General features: G+C 35.2%; 1 long non-coding RNA gene across 1 annotated transcript; it reads right to left on the bottom strand.

Annotated features, from left to right (window-relative positions):
- Positions 1-3,087: 3,087 nt before the first annotated feature.
- Positions 3,088-3,687, bottom strand: LOC141713350 (uncharacterized). The gene is made up of 3 exons (XR_012571944.1): positions 3,623-3,687; positions 3,411-3,526; positions 3,088-3,199 (listed from the first exon to the last, which is right to left on the bottom strand). It is a non-coding gene; the product is annotated as an uncharacterized LOC141713350 (long non-coding RNA).
- Between the last annotated feature and the right edge of the window lie 16,301 nt (positions 3,688-19,988).

The following is a 19,988-nucleotide window of genomic DNA, read 5'->3' as shown; positions in this document are numbered from 1 at the left end:
CATCAATGAGAATGCTATAGATTTCATGTTTGTAAGTTCCCTTAATCTATAAAGGCCCTTTTGTTTGTACCTCATGAACTCCCAAGGCTGCAAGAATCAGTTTCTTTTCCTGTAGATCATACTCTTCTTCATTAGGGTCTTCATCAAATATAGGTGCCCCTTCATAGTCATTAGTTGTCTTTTCTTCAGCAATCATTAAGAAATTTTGGGGTTTCTTGCATTCATGCCCCCTCACAAACTTCTCATCACAGTAATAACAAAGTCCTTTTTATCTTCTCTCTTCTCTTTGGATGAAAGTCAAAGGTCTCGGCTTGGAATTCACTACCTCTGCACCCTTGGCTGGCACAATCAAAGTTGATTTGTTATTATTATTGTTGGATGATGGTTCTGCCACATATTTATATGAAGCTTGATAACTATAGCTAGTCCTGTAAGAATTTCCCTTCTTAGGTTGACTTGTCTGACTTTGCTCATAGGATCTTGCTACCTTTAAAGCTTGCTCCAAAGTTCTAGGTTCAAGCAGTCTGATCATACTCCTGATTTCAGCTTGTAATCCTCCAATAAAATTCTCAAGAAAATACTCAGGAGTCAAGCCAGGTATTTTGCTAAGTAACTGACCCCTGCTCTTATCAAAGCCATCAAAGTAAATCTCTACAGTAGATGTCTATTGTAGCTTTTTAAACTTATCAACCATAACCCAATATCCAATTCTCCAAACCTTGCTAAGAAAGCCTGATAAAATTACTGCCATGAAACCTTATCTCTTCCTACCATAAAAGATTTGTATAAGTACCTAGGAGTACCACTCATGTGCATTGCTGCTATAGTTGACCTCCTCTGATCAGTAACTTCAAAGATAGAGAAGTATTCTTCACAGTCTCTGAGCCATTCCATTGCATCACCTCCCTCCTTCAGAGATGGAAAAGTGAGCTTCAGGTGCTTCAGGCTTTGTGTATCTGCCATTCTCGGAACCTCAGTGGTCTTCTTCTGTACAACAGTTAATTGTTTCTGCTTTACTTTTTCAGCATGAGCTGGATCTCTAAACACTCCTCTTTGTTGTGGATCTCCACTGGAAATATTATCTTCTTCAGTAACACAAACCTCTATCACCTCCTCTTCTTCATTCTGAGAACTCATCAATCCATTCACTCCTCTCAGTAAGAGTCCAATCTGCTCCTGCAATCTCTCAAATTATTCATCTGAACCTTCCATAAATCCTTGGAAGTTTTGTTGCAATATCTTCATAGGACTTTGTTGAGAGCTCTTAGCTTGCTTGGAAGCATTTCTGGTATTGTAAGTCATTTTCCTCACAATGAACTTGTCTCAGACAATTTGTCAAACACTTGGTGCTCACTACTGTTTGTCACAATTTCCACCTATAAACCACTACTATTTCACTACAGAAACCAACCTAAACTAATTTGTTTGTGTTTTTCTAATAAAAAACAGTAAAACAGCTTATTCTGTTGAAAACGAGTTATATACAACTAATCCTTACTTCACAATCACTTTAGCAACTCCAAAATTCACAAATCTAGGTGAAACAGTGAAGAACAAGGTACCTGAACTGAGATTAGGCATACCTTCTTACTCACAAGTGCTATTACTCTGAATTAACAACCGTTCAACTCGTTTTCTTCTACACAGCAAGGATGAAGCAATGATCGATCGAAAATATGAGCTATGATACCAACTTGTCGAGAATTAGTAAGTTCCTGACATAGTTTCTTACTATTTTTGGTATTTTCTGATTAATAGAGTAGTACAAAAGTTAGATAATATGAAATGAGAGTAGAAATGTAGAGTTTAGACAGAGAAGAAGGAGATCAGAGAGATAGTAGAGAGACTTGAGAAAGAAGATAGGGTTAGGGAGAGAGAAATTCAGTTATAGAGAGAGAAAGTAGAGAGAGAAGGAGATGGTGGCAAATGCCTTTTCCATATTTTCATTCATAAACTGAAATGTTACAAATGACTAGGTATTTATAGTCTACTCCTTACTTGCACATTACTAACAACACACTCCCCCTGTTTATACTATTCACTCCCTTCCTGACGATAACTAACCATGAATACATATCTGAACAAGTTGAGGGCCTGCCAGCTTTAAAAATATAGCAGTTGTTTGGGCTGCACATGCACGAGCCATTAAAGTTTTTTCAGTTCCGGGAGGACCATATAAGAGTACACCTTTAGGTGACGAACTCCTAATTTCTGAAACCGCTCCTTGTGTGTCATTGGCAACACAATAGCTTCAACTAATTCTTGGATCTTTCACCAATAGAAAAGGTTAAAAAATAACAAAAAGAAATAATCAACTAATACAAAGACACCATTATTAACTTGCCTGTTTCTCTAAGCCTCCAATATCATTGTAGTCTTCATTCAGTTGGTTTTTCATCAACCTCCATTGCCTTTACACGAGAGTCATACTCTGACGACAGGGTATCAAGGATCAAGTAACTATCTTTATTCACCCCAACCAAATCCCCAGGCTTCAGCTGACAGGATCAACAAGACCAACCACACCAAGGAAAATTCTCTACATTTAAATGAAACGAAACCATATTTGTTAGTTGTAGGGAGATCGGTAATATATAATTTTTTTACAGCAAAGTCCTCCAGCATAGTAACTGTGTATGTGAAACAATATAGGCGATGCTCTATTACAATTTTAATAAAGTAGAAAAAGTAGTACAAAACAGGGACTAGGAAAAGTAGCTTAGTTATGTGATTGCTACACAGGGAGGCTCTGTGATATGAGATTATAATCATTGCTTTCAAATGATAATCGTTTCAAGAAGATTTTCAGTATTTTAAGAGACCTAAAAGTAGTTTACATAATTGATTGCAGCAGAAGGTGGAATAGGAATGAAAATTAGCAATTGCTATGTCTGATCTACGTCGAAAATACAAAACTTATGCTAAGACACACCTCAAGCTTTACTATTAGTAATTGCTACAAAATGCTCGTGGCACAATGAACTGACTGGTAGCGAAAATAATGCTGTTACTAAAATAAAACCATCACCAAAGATGTAGGGACGAAAGCAACTATAAACTATAAAAACATGAGAGCATTATGGTTACCTGGCGTACGTGTAGATCTTTTCAGTACAACACATTTACCCTTCCTTTGTGAGTCAAGATCGATATTTGCACCATCTTCTTCAGCTTCATCTTCGGGGTTCATTTCTAAAATCTATAGCAAAATTACAATAAATTTTATTAAGGTTAAGAATATATTGTTACTATTACGTTGATTTATCGAGATTCTACTGAAACATAATAATAACCTCAATAATGTTTCTGACTAAGTAAGGAAGCTGCTTATTAAACTTAATCTGTAGCAAAAATATAATAAAATTTATTAAGGTTAAAAATATATTGTTCTACTGTAACATAATAATAACCTCAACGATGTTTCCGACTAAGGAAGGAAGCTGCTTATTAAACTTAATCTTCTCCCGATTCTCTATAATTTTTGCTTTATCGAATTGACTTCGAGATTTGACCTTTGTAGTTCATCCTACAACAATCACACACCGATGCTAAATACATATACATATATATTCAAATAAATCATATATATATATATAAATAAATTATATATAATGTAAGATACCTTGAGTGCATAAATATCAATATCGACAAGACCAGAGGCCCTAAGAGCAGTTCAGAATGGCAACCCCTTCACATCCACAAAAACATAATATCAATAGTAAGTCCCTAGAAATTTTCTTATATTTTATTTACCTTAAAAAAATTCCTACATCTCAATTCTCATCCCTATCTCTATATTCTTTTTAATTAATTCTTTCTCCGACCTCTTTTCACAACTTTAATCACTAAATATTATTTTATTATTTCTCCCTCAAAATTTAAACTTAAACTTGTATAAAATATAATAGCAAGTCCAACAGTATACTAGTAGCTTCTTTATAAATAATATAAAATATTGGCTTTTAATAATTTAGGATATGATTTTGTATTTTAACTCCAACAATGATCCCTATACTTCTTCCTTATTATTATTATATTAATAAATTTGAAAAGATATGGACAAAAAGTGAAAGAAAGAGAGAGAGAAAAGTAAAAAGAAGATAGATAAATGATTTAGCAAAAAAAAAAAAAAAGAAGATAGATAAATGAATTTTTTATTGCTAAAAATATTATAAGGGAATACTAGAAGTTCCTTAAAAATAAAGAATGAAGGTTATGCCTTATTGATTTAAGAAAGCACTAAGAAACTGTTGGAGTGCCATTTTTTTGTCAAAAAACCTTATAATTGAACTTAAGAGCTTATATAAGAGAGCTGTTGGTGATAGGGTATAAGCAATCCAGCTAGAGCCCAACCCAGATCTAGGGTGAGGCAGGCTCAGTTGTTGGAGTGTCATTTTTTGTCAAAAAACCTTATAATTTAACTTAAGAGTTTATATAAGAGAGCTGTGGGTGATAGGGTATAAACAAACCAGCTAGAGACCAACCCGGATCTAGGGTGAGGCAGACTCAGTTGATGGACCAAGACCCCCTAACCAAATCTGGAGAGACCCAGATTCAGGGCCAACCCATGACCAAGATCATCTTCCAGCCCAACTCTATTAGGAAATAAATATGACACAGATGGGGGGAATGTGTTTTACTGTTTTTGAGCTTTTCTTGAATTTTTTATGGTTGAACAAAGTAAATTAAATCTTACTAGAAAAAATGTGTTCATGCAAAAATTAAATTTGCAGAAAATAAAGAACACAAATCTTTAAAACTCACTTAATTTTATATTAAAATTAAGAATGTTTTGCTACAAAATTTCTAGGCTCTTTGTTAATAAAGAGCTTAGCTTCTTTTTGAGAGAGTTACAAGATTATATCTTAATTGTTACACTGACTAAAGGACCAGTGTTAACTTTATAACTCAGTTAACTGCTGATTTACACAGTGTACAATGAGATATGCTATTAACTTCACTAAACTGTCACTTGTCATTTCCATTTATAAAAAAGTATATCTTCTATTTTCGGCTTAGCATATCTTTAGCATCCTGTGATTATCTTGATCTTCCTTTGTCAGTTAATCTTCACCATTGATCTTGCACATCCTTCAAGCTGCTTTTTGTAAACTTGTCAATCCAGCTGTTTGGATTGTTTATTGATTGTTAATCTTCAATATTGAACTGATCTGCAATTTTGTACTTTGAGATTTTACCTCGAGATCTCCATTTGGTCTATAGAGAACTTGACATCTCGATAAGTATATTGGCTTATAGAGATCTCTAATACTGCATAGCAAATTTGACTTGTAGAGGTCTCTGAGTTCTCTATAAGAGAATTTGACTTGTAGAGATCTCTGGTGTTCATATCTTCACTTGACTTATCGATAACTCTGAGTTATCTAGTGGCTTCTTGACTTGTCGATATCTCAGAGTTCTCTAGTCAAATTTGACTTATCGATATCTCAGAGTTCCCTAGTAAATTTTGACTTATCGATATCTCTGAGTTCTCTAGTGGAATTTGACTTATCGATAACTCAGAGTTCTCTAATGAATGTTGATTTATCGATAACTCTTAGTTCTCTAGTGAAGAAATGACTTGTCGATATCTCCAAACTCCATGTCTTCAATTTGGCTTGTCGATATCTCTGTGAGTTCTCTAGTGCCTTTCCTGACTTCTCGATAAGTTATTTTAAGTTCTCAAATGATTTCTCTGTAACACTAAATCTGTGACTTGTAGAGATCTTGACTTAGAATATTTTTCCTAAAACAGATTTATTCAACTCCAAGCTTCTTTATAATTCTTTTGAGGCATGATCTTCATGATCTTCTTCCAGATATAATTCTTAGGCTTGACACTGTTTATAGAAAAAGACTCCAGTCTGCTCCTTTGATATTTTTACAGACTTTGAGTGTTACAAGTACAAAATGCAAATTAAGATAACAATACAACTTACTTAGGGTTGATAAAATGTCTTAGTCTTGTTAAAGTACAGGCATGTCTTATACAACAATCTCTCCCAATTTGTTAGAAGATTGCTTAACACAAATTCATGCCTATTAACAAGACTAACCCCAAGTTTAAAATGATGAAAAATAAAATTAATACACAAAGCTTGATAGAATAACAACTTTTGTACAACATAAGATTTACAAGATTCAATGGTTACAAGTATCAGGTAAAGACAATTTTTGTGTCTGCTTCTTCTTTAAGTAAATCCTTCAAGTGATCTAGAATTTCAAGTTCTTCTATGATAGGTGTTACGCTTAGAACTTCTACAAGTTTTTGTATTGCTACCTTAGGATAACCATTGTCTAGCAAATCTATTCTGAACCTTGAGAATCCACCAGCTTTAATGTTTAGAAATTTCCCATCTTCAGAGATTCTGCTAATTCCTTTGGCCTTTAGCTCTTCTGATCTTTTTATATACATCTCTATTTTTTCATCATACTTCCTTCTTCTCTCTTCAGCTTCAGCCTCATCTCTTTTCTTTGTTTCCTCCCTTTCAATCAACCATTCAGCTAGAACTGATCTCCATGCCCTTGTTGCAGTATCCTTGTCCTTTAGAAAGCTTATTATTCTCTTAATTTATGTGGTTGAAAGAGAGTCCATTAATTTGCTGCCACGAAAGGTGAAGGAACCATCTTCATAAAAAATTCTAACTTCCCTAAGAGATACAATCCAGACTTTGACTATTTCCTCAGCAAGTTGTTGAAAATGGTCTTCATCTGTGATGCACCAATTTTGAGGTAGAAAGTCATATTGCTTGAAGCAATTCTAGACGACCCTTGTTGCAGTATCCTTGTCCTTTAGCAAGCTTATTATTCTCTTAATTTATGTGGTTGAAAGAGAGTCCATTAATTTGCTGCCAAGAAAGGTGAAGGAACCATCTTCATAAAAAATTCTAACTTCCCTAAGAGATACAATCCAGACTTTGACTATTTCCTCAGCAAGTTGTTGAAAATGGTCTTCATCTGCGATGCACCAATTTTGAGGTAGAAAGTCATATTGCTTGAAGCAATTCTAGACGGCCCTTTCAGTGAATTCTCCTTTCTTTGTAGGCTTGACTTTCTTAGGCTTTCTTCCAACAGATTTGAGATTGACTTTAAGTGGAGGCTTGGTAAAGGGTAAGGTTGTGATTTTCTTGAGATTTGGCTAGCTTGTGGTGATTGGGATTTTTAGGAAAAAGCTGGTTGTTTGTTTGTACAGAAATTTTGGCTTTGAGATTGAAGGTGGTTTGATGTTTGAGATAGTTGATGTTAAAGGTTGAGCTGAGGTTTGAGCTAATTGTGTTTGGATTTTTAGGGATTGATGTGGTTCTGAGCTATCATGAGCCTTTTTAGTTCTCCTTTCACTTCCCTTTTTCTTCTCATCATTCTTCTTGTCCTCCTGCTTCTTGACCTTGCTGCCAGTTGCCTTGGATTGACTTGGATTTGAGCCAGAAGGTTTTTGGTCATCTTTCTACTCATCATCATCCTCATCTTTCCTCAGATTGTACTTAATAGCTGGCAACATATTATCATAATCTCTCAGGTATCTTTCCAAGATTTTTATCATCTCAACATCTTCATCTTTCTTGTTCTTCTTGATCTTTAAATCAGATTGTAGAGTCATGAGCAACCTTAAATTTGATCTGACACAGTGTATAGGAATATAGAGATGCTTGACTTGCTTGGTGGATGGGCATACATAAACAATTCCCTTGTTCGGAGATAGACAGGCTTCTGAAAAAGCTGCTACCTGTGCCTTTTTAAGCTCATGTAAAAGTTGAGTGTCTTCAGGAATTACTTGGTGGACTTTTTCAATCATAACATCCAATTTAGATGCCCTCAATGTCTGAAGGTATTCCAAAGTAAACAAAAGACATCTTTCTACCCCACCATCATTGATGTTCATCACAATTCTCTTATATAGAAAGTTGTCAATCTTCATTACCACTGCTCTTACAAAATTTATATTCTTGCCTAAAGCTTTTTTACAACTCATGTACTTTTGTTGGAGAGACACTCTTAGTGCTGCTAGAAGATCATTGAATTCCTGATCATGATTAGGTCCTTCTGCAGCTCTCAGTAGTCTTTCTTTGCCAACATCAACTTGAGTATGCGAGCTTTGTCCCTCATGAACAGACTTTTGAGATTGTGGAGCATCCCTGGATTGTGCAATCCTAGCCTCAATCTCCCCCTTGTTGGATTTTTAATCGCAGCGGGGCGTGGAAAAACACTTTTATACACACAAAATCCAAATAAAAGCATATAAATCGTGAATAAAAATTCGAGGGATCGAATCTAACCTTTAAAAATAATTCGGAGACAACGATCAGAGATCCTTAGCAGTTGCTCCTCAAGTGTGAAGCACTCCACCGGTATCCACCAAGAAAATGACTTTTAGGAGGAGGAGGAGGTGGAGAGAATTTGGTTTTCTAAAACTTTTGGGTTTCAGGGGTTAGAATAAAATAGGGTCTATAATAGTGTATTTATAGGCAAAATTTTCAGCTGAAATTTTCCCATAAATATTATTATTATTATCCCATTTATTATTCTCATTAATAATTAAAACACCTTTTAATTATTAATCCTTTTTCTAAACACTTTAGAAATAATTCTCTCTCTTGATTTAATTTCCAAAAATTAAATCCTTAATTAATAATATTAAGAACTTTTCTTAATTAATTTATAATCAATTAAATCTCATTTAATCAATATTAAATTTGCCAATTAATTATTTATTTCACAAATAAATAATTATTAGCCATTATTAATTAATTCCTCCACCATAAAATCATTCTCTTTTTATGGTGTGACCCTGTAGGTTCAATATTAAGCCGGTAGTAGAAATAAATAATAATAAAACTATTTTATCATTATTTATATCAATTCTCTAATTTATTAAATATGATTAATTAATTAATCACATTTATTCTACATCGTGAGTGATGCTTCTCAACATATCGCGACTATCCGGATAATATGAATTCACTGCTTAGAATACCAAGAACCTGTCAGTGAATAGTTACCGTACAATAAACTCCTTCTACCCTACAATGTCCCGATTAAATACAAGGCATGGATCTCGTGTCAAGCCTATCTAATTCAATCATTTGCTTACCATTTACTATGCGTAGTTCTATGCAAATTAGAAACTCCTTTCTAATTTCATTTACTCTGGCCAGAGATTCCTGAACTAGCATAAGTAGATCAGCCTTGAACATTCGCTTCCTTCACTGGAAGGGGTAGATCCTTTATTGATCATACACTATCTTCGTGTACAAATTCCTATACCCAGAAGAGCCCTAATAATTGTCCCTGGAGACTAAGAACTAAACCAAAGCATAGTTCAGTGTACACAAGATGACTATGATGACCTCAAGTCTAAGGATACTTGTACAACTATCACTAAGCGAACAACTGCTGACACGTGAGTGAACTCCATCAGTTGTTCAGCTAGGCGAGTCATGTTCAGTGAACTTATTCTATAATAAGCACCTACATACTAGCTATAGTGTCACCACACAAATGTCTATGAGAACAGACATCCTTCATAATGAAGCAAGCATAGTATGTACCGATCTTTGCGGATTATTAATTACCAGATAGTAATCCTATGATCAGGAACTATTTAAGTTTAGAGTTATCATCTTTTTAGGTCTTACTATTATGATCTCATCATAATCCATAAAAGCTTTACTCTAAACTATGGTATATCTTATTTAAACACTTAAATAGATAAAGCCCGTAATAAAAACAAAACAAGTCTTTTATTAATATCAATGAAATCAAAACAGATTACATAAAGAGTTATTCCTAAATCCTAATACCTGATTGGACTTAGGACATATTCCTTTCAATCTCCCACTTGTACTAAAGCCAATCACTCTGGTAACTAATACCCATCTCATCTTTATGACGATCAAAGTGACTTTTAAAAAGTAGCTTTGTGAGTGGGTCTGCTATGTTGTTATGTGTGTCAACTCTAATTCAATACAATATAAGAAATGTTACCGCGCTCCCACTAACCCTTTTGTAGACTCATGGTTCATCTACGTTTTTGATAAAATCAAACTCTTTGATTGTCTCATCAAAACGAATGTTCCATCTTTTGAGAAGCTTGCTTTAAACCACATTAATCGCAAGCAAAATCCGAACTGATTTTAACAGGGCTACAGGTAAAAGGTTTCATCAAAGTCAATCCATTGCCTTTGTTTGAATCCTTTTCCCAAAAGCCTGGCCTTAGAGGTCTCCACCTGGCCATCTGCTATAATCTATCTTTTGTATACCATATGCATAGATTCCATTCTGGATTTCATGGCACCATGCCATTTCTCTGAGTCAACACTACTCATAGCCTCATTATAGGTCACAGGGTCGTCATCAACAATGATCGACAACTCATTGTCATTCTCAATGACAAGGCCATATTACCTCTCAGGTTGGCGAGACACTCTCCCTGACCTATGAATGGGCTGTTCCACAAAAGGTTGTTCAGTCAGAACAGGTGTTTCCACTTGATCCGTAGTAGTTTGTGCTTCTTGAACTTCATCAAGTTCAATTTTTTTCTCCCACTGTTTCCTTCAAGGATAAACTCCTTTTCCAAGAAGATAGCATGTGTGGAGACAAACACCCGATGATCGGTGCAAAAGTAATACCCTAAGTCTCTTTAGGATATCCCACAAAACTACATTTTCCGGATCGATATTCCAGCTTATCTGGGTCAACTTTCTTGACATAAGCTGGACATCCCCAAATCTTAACGTGTTTAAGACTCGGTTTCCTTTCTTTCCATATCTCATACGAAGTTTGAGGAACAGATTTTGGAAATCACCTTATTCAGTAAATATGCTGAGGTTTCCAATGCATCACCCCATAGGAATACTGGAAGATTTGTATAGCTCATCATGGACCGAACTATGTCTAACAAAGTTCGATTTCTCCTTTCAGATACCAATCTGGAGGAGTCCACTGGAAGACTATACCATTTACTTTGAGATAATCTAGAAACACTCCATTAAAGTATTTACCACCTCGATCTGATCGAAGAGTTATAATACTATGTTTGGTTGTTTCTCCACTTCATACTTATATTCTTTGAACTTTTCAAAGGCCTCAGACTTGTGTTTCATCAAACACATATCCGAATCCAGATCTATCATCTATGAAAGTAATGAAGTATGAAAATCCACCCATGGCTTGCTTAGACATTGGTCCACATACATCTGTGTGTACCATTCCTAGCAAATTTGCATCCCTCTCTCCATGTCTACTAAATGGAGACTGCAATGCCACTATAAAGTGAGATTTTCATCATCCCTTTTCTTTTATTAGTTTGTTCAATCTGAAATAAATTATGTCACATACATACAGACCATTATTTAAAGCACCACGTCCATAAATAATATTATCTCCAAGAATAGAACATTCATTATTCTCAATAATAAATGAAAATCCAGCCAAGTCTAACATGGGAATAATATTCCTCACAATCGAGGGAACAAAATAACAATTATTTCAAACAATAGTCTTGCCCATAGGCCTATGTAAATAAAATGATTCTACATCTTCAGCAGCAACTCTTGCTCCATTTCCATCAGTAGAATCACCTCCTCTTCCTCAAGAGTCCTACTTCTCCTTGGTCCCTGCAACAAATTGCAGATATGAGAACCACAGGCGGTATCTAATACCCAAGTAGAAATGACATATTCACTTCTATCATGAACATACCTGAATCAGAAGCGGTAGTCTCACTACCCTTCTTCTTCAATTCTGCAAGGTAAACCTTGCAGTTCCTCTTCCAGTGCCCCACCTTGTTACAGTGAAAGCAAACAACTTTGCTCTTGGGGTCTTCAGCTTTTGGTGGAACCGGCATTTTCTCACCTACTTTCTTCTTCTTGGAAGAGTTCCTCTTTCTTTTCTTAGGATTGGAACCTTCACCAATTAGAAGAACAGAACTATTCTTAGGGGGAAAATTCGATTCCGCAGTCTTCAACATGTTGTGGAGTTCAGGCAGGCTGACATCCAACTTATTCATGTGAAAGTTCACAACAAACTGCGAGAACGAACTCGGAAGCGATTGCAAGACCAAGTCTTGGCTCAACTCCCCATCCATGGCAAAACCAAGTTGTCCAAGACGTTCAATCAAATTGATCATCTTAAGTACATGGTCATTCACAGATGATCCCTCAGACATCCTACAACCGAACAACTCCTTCGATATCTCATATCGAGCTGTCCTCCCTGCCACATCATACAACTCTTGTAGATGCATGAGGATAGTGTGAGCATCCATATACTCATGTTACTTCTGTAGCTCAATGTTCATGGAAGCTAGCATGATGCATTGAGCAACATTTGCATCATCTATCCACTTACGATACACAACGTATTCATCATTATGTGCATTACTAGCAGGTTCAGTAGGCTTAGGTGAGTCAATCACGTATTCCAGCTTCTCAATCCTGAGAACAATTCTCAAGTTTCGAAGCCAGTCAGCATAATTAGGACCAGTCAATTTGTGAGCATCTAGTATGCTCCTGAGTGATAGTGCAGAAGACATAATGTATATTGTAAATCTGTAAATGATAAACACATAACAACACTTAGCAAATATTCGATTTCATTTTAAAACACTATATGAATCGGGTCTTTATTCATAAGTGGCTCCCACTAGTTTTCCTAATTTATTCAACCCCCTACATGAAAAAATTAAGCATTCATAATGCTAGTGGGAATAGGGATCCTACATTCCATTACACAACCCCGGCTGTGGCACGAAACGCCATGTAATGTTCAATAGACAGACAACTCTTGTCAATTACATCTCATGTTATTCCCTAATCAAACTTTAGCCTCTTGAATAATTGAGTCACGGCTGTGGCACGACAAACTCAATATTCTAAGTCAAGTCTAACCCAACATTCCGTACTATTGAATCAGTCCCCAAAGGCCCACGGCTGTGGCACGTAACGACCTTTAGATTCTTATTCAATGTACACATCTCTATGTAATAGACAAGTATTTCTTATTTCGAAATCAAAGCCCTCGGCTGTAGCACGAAATGACAATGATTCAAAAATAAGAACTACTTTCTATCATGTTGGAAGGCTATGACCGACACAAGCCCGTTGTATCATTGACCAATTACTACTTGATATTATTTAATTTTAGAGGGATTATATTACGATACAATCATAATCATATTATAAAGAGATTCTTCCTTTTAAATTAAATATTTCAAATCAATAATCAATAATCAGATGATTCCCAGATCGGGTGGAGCATTGTCAAGATGCGTCACTTAATAACCCTTTCTTACAGATAGAAATCTGTTGTTGACAGAATCATCCTTTCTCTCATATCGAAAATTCATATTCAATTACGTGTTTCACAAACACAAGAATCTCATGATTGTATTCATAATATTATTCTTAAGGTTATGAAACAATTTCACTATACTAGGTTGTCTAACAAACGCCTTATGTTCATTTAAGTTCACCTAAATCTATCATCGCATGATAAACTAAGCATATATCACATATATCAACATGAATAAACATCAAGGTAGGCATTTTATATCATCTAGTACATTAGTCTAAGCATTATACATATCTATGTATCACATGAAGCATTTAAAAGCAACTAAAACAGTCAAAAACAGCTTTGAAACACTTTATGGAAATATAAACAGTTCAAAACTTTTATATAAACTAAAATTGATCACTCCATTAGATCCGTCTCGGAAAAACGAATCCAACGGTATATTGCACGCCTAAAACGGAGTTACGAAACTCCCAGAAAATCAATTTTAATATCAACAGACGGGCTGTAACGCATTACAGGAATGCGTTACAAGCCCTGTAACGCATTCCGGTGATGCGTTACAGCCTTTTAAGCCATTTAAAAGGTGTAACGCATTCCGTGAATGCGCCATAGGTGTGTAACGCATTCCCGGAATGCGTTACACCCCCATATATATATATATATATATTTTTTTTTTTTTAATTTTCTCAGCAGCCGTCTTTTTCTTCTCGGTTGTTGTGCCTGTCCTGTACTTCTCCTGACATGTCTGTCTTGTTTGCCTTTACTTTCCGTGCAAACAATAGTAACAACAGCAGACAAATATATACAGTACAGATATATATACATACAATACATATATATATATATAATTATTTAATTACAAATTTTAATTGAAACAACTTCAAAAATTAATAATAAAAAATCTATACATCATAAAATTATGAAAAAATACCCAGACGATCTACAACACTTGTAGAACCCAGATCAACATTCAAAATTATATGAGAAACGATTTTTCATCAGACAAAATTAATCCATGATATAACTTGTAAAAATCATAATTAATTCATACAAGCACATAAAATTCTGAAATTTTTACCACAGATCTATATGCATACAACCTATGCTCTGATACCAATGTTGGATTTTAATCGCAGCGGGGCATGGAAAAACACTTTTACACACACAAAATCCAAATAAAAGCATATAAATCGTGAATAAAAATTCGAGGGATCGAATCTAACCTTTAAAAATAATTCGGAGACAACGATCAGAGATCCTTAGCAGTTGCTCCTCAAGTGTGAAGCACTCCACCGGTATCCACCAAGAAAACGACTTTTAGGAGGAGGAGGAGGTGGAGAGAATTTGGTTTTCTAAAACTCTTGGGTTTCAGGGGTTAGAATAAAATAGGGTCTATAATAGTGTATTTATAGGCAAAATTTTCAGCTGAAATTTTCCCATAAATATTATTATTATTATCCCATTTATTATTCTCATTAATAATTAAAACACCTTTTAATTATTAATCCTTTTTCTAAACACTTTAGAAATAATTCTCTCTCTTGATTTAATTTCCAAATATTAAATCCTTAATTAATAATATTAAGAACTTTTCTTAATTAATTTATAATCAATTAAATATCATTTAATCAATTATTAAATTTTCCAATTAATTATTTATTTCACAAATAAATAATTATTAGCCATTATTAATTAATTCCTCCACCATAAAATCATTCTCTTTTTATGGTGTGACCTTGTAGGTTCAATATTAAGCCAGTAGTAGAAATAAATAATAATAAAACTATTTTATTATTATTTATATAAATTCTCTAATTTATTAAATATGATTAAATAATTAATCACATTTATTCTACATCGTGAGTGATGCTTCTCAACATATCGCGACTATCCGGATAATATGAATTCACTGCTTAGAATACCAAGAACCTGTCAGTGAATAGTTACCGTACAATAAACTCCTTCTACCCTACAATGTCCCGATTAAATACAAGGCATGGATCTCGTGTCAAGCCTATCTAATTCAATCATTTGCTTACTATTTACTATGCGTAGTTCTATGCAAATTAGAAACTCCTTTCTAATTTCATTTACTCTGGCCAGAGATTCCTGAACTAGCATAAGTAGATCAGCCTTGAACATTCGCTTCCTTCACTGGAAGGGGTAGATCCTTTATTGATCATACACTATCTTCATGTACAAATTCCTATACCCAGAAGAGCCCTAATAATTGTCCCTGGAGACTAAGAACTAAACCAAAGCATAGTTCAGTGTACACAAGATGACTATGATGACCTCAAGTCTAAGGATACTTGTACAACTATCACTAAGCGAACAACTGCTGACACGTGAGTGAACTCCATCAGTTGTTCAGCTAGGCGAGTCATGTTCAGTGAACTTATTCTATAATAAGCACCTACATACTAGCTATAGTGTCACCACACAAATGTCTATGAGAACATACATCCTTCATAATGAAGCAAGCATAGTATGTACCGATCTTTGCGGATTATTAATTACCAGATAGTAATCCTATGATCAGGAACTATTTAAGTTTAGAGTTATCATCTTTTTAGGTCTCACTATTATGATCTCATCATAATCCATAAAAGCTTTACTCTAAACTATGGTATATCTTATTTAAACACTTAAATAGATAAAGCCCGTAATAAAAACAAAACAAGTCTTTTATTAATATCAATGAAATCAAAACAGATTATATAAAGAGTTATTCCTAAATCCTAATACCTGATTGGACTTAGGACATATTCCTTTCACCCCTTAGTCTTGGAAACATGCATGAGAAGAGGAGATAGAATTTCTGGTCTAATTTGTTCAGGTAAGACAGACAGTACAATGCTGAGCTTTCCTATGATGGCACCCAAGGCAACTGAGTTTTGCATTTGAAGAAGCATGTGAGAGTCCACCAGGGTCTGGATGTCAGTCTGTTGACTCTTGACTAGAGAAGTTAAGGCCTGGACTTGTGCAATGAGAGAAAAGTTGGAGTCTTCCAATGCTGTGACTTGACCTTATAGAGATTGAATCTATAGATTTGTTGAAGTTGATGCAGGTTGATGGGAGCTTGATGTAGAGGCAACAGTAGATAACCCAAATATAGCTTGCATAAATTTTCGAATTTCATCCATGACCAAAGGAGAATGAGTGTATCTTGCAGTGTGCATCTGATCCAACTTCAACCTTCTGTCATTAGAGTTGGTGATATGATTTTGAACTTGATTGTGCAAGGCAACAAAGTAGTCCTTGAGTTGTGCCATACTTTTATCTACACCACTGAGATCATATCCGGACATTTGGTCTGAGAAGTGTTTGAATTGATTTTTGATCTCAGCTTGAGAGGGAATAATTTCATCCATCTTTTCCCTTACCATCTTCCTGATCCTGTCTTCATGACTAGTCAATTTGACTTCAAGAGCTTTACCAAAAAGGTGAAAATCCTTGAGTTGAGATTTGTGCACTTCTGTGACTACATCATATACTTCTTGTGGAGTCAAGGCCTTTGCATTGCTTCCAAGGATAGTAACATACTCTTCCCTGAATTTGGCCAAGACTTGATCCATCTCCAACACAAAGTCTTGATATAGCCATGCATCCACATTGCCATCCTGTTCTTCATCATTTATAATCTTCTCCTTTTGTTTCTCCATATCTTCATTGTAGGTGAGCATGATCGCCTGATAGTCCTGATTGCTCATATCAGAAGTGAGTTGATGTTGAGAGATGTTTGCCAGTCCAGAAATATGCTCCACTAAGAGATCATCTACAGATGTGGGTTGAGAGACAGATTCTTGCAGCCAGTTGGTGAGAATGTGAGGTGGTTGAGGTTGTGAGGTTGATGGCTCAAAATCACCTGTGACTGAAGTCACAGTTTGACTCACAGATTGCTCTGTGGTTTTGACAGTGTGTTATCCTCCACTTGTAGTGGTAACCTCCAATTGAATTGGAGGGGATTTGTCTGGGTTACCGTCATGTACACCAACCTCAAACCCTTGTGTGTCTTACAACACACTGGCACTTGAATGTGCTATACTTGCTTCCCTTATGACAGGATCATGGGCAATTATACTCCTAGCTTCAACTGCCAAGGCAATTTCTGCTAGGGTTGTGAGGGGAGTTGTCCCTACATGAGGAACCTCCAATTGAATTAGAGAGAATTTAGATAGCCCCCCTCAGGAGTACTACCCTCAAACCTTGCAGTCTTTGAAGACTGTTTTTCACATGAAGGTGCATTAGAAACATCCACGGGGTCTTCAGTAAAAACTGATGAAACCCCCATACTTTTGATGGTGTCATCAAGGTCTACCCCAGCATGTAGCCTCTCACCATCTAAATGTAGTGTATGGGTGGTGAGTAAAGCTTCTTGAGCTAAGTCACTTGATTTTTGTTGCACTTGAGAAGTGGATTCAAGTGGAATTGGAATAAAAGAAATTTTAGTCATAAGAATTTGTTGTTAAGTTGTGAGTGTTGGAATCTCCCCCTGAATGAATGAGGAAGCTTCAAGAGATGTGTCCTCACAGTGTGTGCCTTACTTATTTCTCCTACCATACACTTGAATTGCTTCTTGTGCAGGATGTGCAGACTCACTACTCTTTGCTTTTACAACTGCATCCTGTTGGGAGGATACAGAGGAGGCTAAAGTGGTCAACTCAGTTTGCTTACTCCTTTTGGATCTTTTGACCAGGGGTGACTCTTTTTCAGTTATCTCCTCACCACTCTCAGTTACCACAGTTAGGGTTATCCCATTTCTCTTCTTTTTACTCACCTCATCCTTTTGATTAGATGAGGTGGCTGGTTTTCTAGCTTCTATATGTTTTGAAAGAACATGCTCAACTTGGGTAGGTTCCTGTGGGTGTGCCTGTGTTTTTACTTTCACAGGCTCAGAAACCATTGTTGTACTGGGTTGACTATCACTTGTTCTCATGTCTGGCATAGGATAAAGATGGGTTCTAAATCTTTCAATCATGAAAGTTATTAATCTAAGACCCACATGTACCTTATTTTTAGTAATAAGTGATCCAAATAGAATTTTGGACACTTGTTTACAATCGTCAATTAGTGACCTATTTACACCTTCTAGCATATGTATGTCATTAACTTTATGATTTAAAGCAGACATGATAAATATAGGAAGGAAGATTTCTTTACCTCTTGACTCCAATGGCATGATCAGCCTGGTGCTCAGCTCCTCCAATATGTAGTGACCTACATTGATCTGTCTGTTGTGAGCCATGGAGTACACCAGTTTTTGGACAACATAGAGATGTTATCAAACCCTGACTTCCTGCAAGTAAAAACTCTTATCACATAGTCAAACAGGAATGACCACTCTCTTCTCAAGTTCTTCTTATTCAAGCTTGCCAAGTTGATCTTCTCAGAATAGTTGATAAAGTCCATGAATTCATAGAGCTCTTCCTGAGTTGGGATCCCTACCACCTTATCAGTTGGAATGTTCAAGGCCAAGTTCATGTCAGCTTCAGTTATTTCCACTTGTTGTCCTTTGATTTGACAGTTGACAACCAAGCTTGAAGATTGATCTTCATGAATAACTGTCCTAATCACAGCTGAGTTCCAGAAGTCAACCAATACATCCAGATACAGAACTGGGTTAGCTATTAGAGCTCCAACAAAGTAAGTTTCAGAAAAGAACTTGACAAAGCCTTTAAAAGCTTCAGGAGCTTGATTTGTATCTAAAAATGCAAGGAAATTGGTCTCCTTTGGGATGAAAGGTACAATGGTGTTTGCTGCCATTAAGATAAGTATGAATTTTAGTGGGTAAAAGAAATTTTTGAGAAAGGAGAAGAAACAAGAGCGAAATCGGTTTTTGCTTGAAAGGCTAGGTCATTTGAGATCTCGAAAATTGTAAGTATGTATATGTATTGAGAAGTCTGGGTATTTATAGTAAAAGTGAATGACTTGTCGAGAACTCAAAAATAGATGTTTGACATTTGTCTATCGAGAAGTCATTTTAAGAAATGAAGTACATATCGAGAAGTCATTTTAAATTACTCTTATAGAGAACTAAAAATTGACTTATTGAGATGTCAAATAAATACCCAGTTTGTCCAAAAATGGACTGAATTAATTCCAACTTTTATTTGAATAAATTCAAGATAAAATTAGAATAAATTTTCCAAAAGTATTTTAACAAAATAATTTACTAAATTAAATTATTTCAGTTCTGAGTTATTGATAAGTCAAAAATTATACTTGTAGAGAGCTCTGTGAATTAACACTGCTAGAGAACTCTACAAGGACTTATCGATAAGTCATAATTAAGCTTATCGAGAAGTCACTCGAGAAGTCAGTAAATTGATTTGTCGAAAACTCACTCGAGAAATATTAAAAAGACTTGTCGATAATTCAGTTAGACTTATTGAAAACTCAGTTCTCTATATACTTTTGACCAATATAATTCTGCCTTGTGCTAATTTTACATATTTAAGGATGTAAATTAACAACTAAGCAGTTTACTTAGAATTTGAAAAATTCCAAGTTGAATTTTAAATTTTGAAGAATAAATATGCAGAGATTTCTGAAATATTTATAATTCATATTTCAGTTAATTTCTAATTTAAATCAAATAAAGATTGATTTATTATAAATTAATCTGTTGCAAAACATTAGCTGAGTTCTTGCCTTAGGATGAAGAACTAAGCATTCCAATTTCACAAACAAGT

Source organism: Apium graveolens, chromosome 3 (genome assembly GCF_009905375.1).
Source record: "Apium graveolens cultivar Ventura chromosome 3, ASM990537v1, whole genome shotgun sequence".
Lineage (NCBI taxonomy): Eukaryota > Viridiplantae > Streptophyta > Magnoliopsida > Apiales > Apiaceae > Apium > Apium graveolens.
Note: the sequence above shows the minus strand (reverse complement) of the source record. Positions and strands in the feature narration are given on the sequence as shown.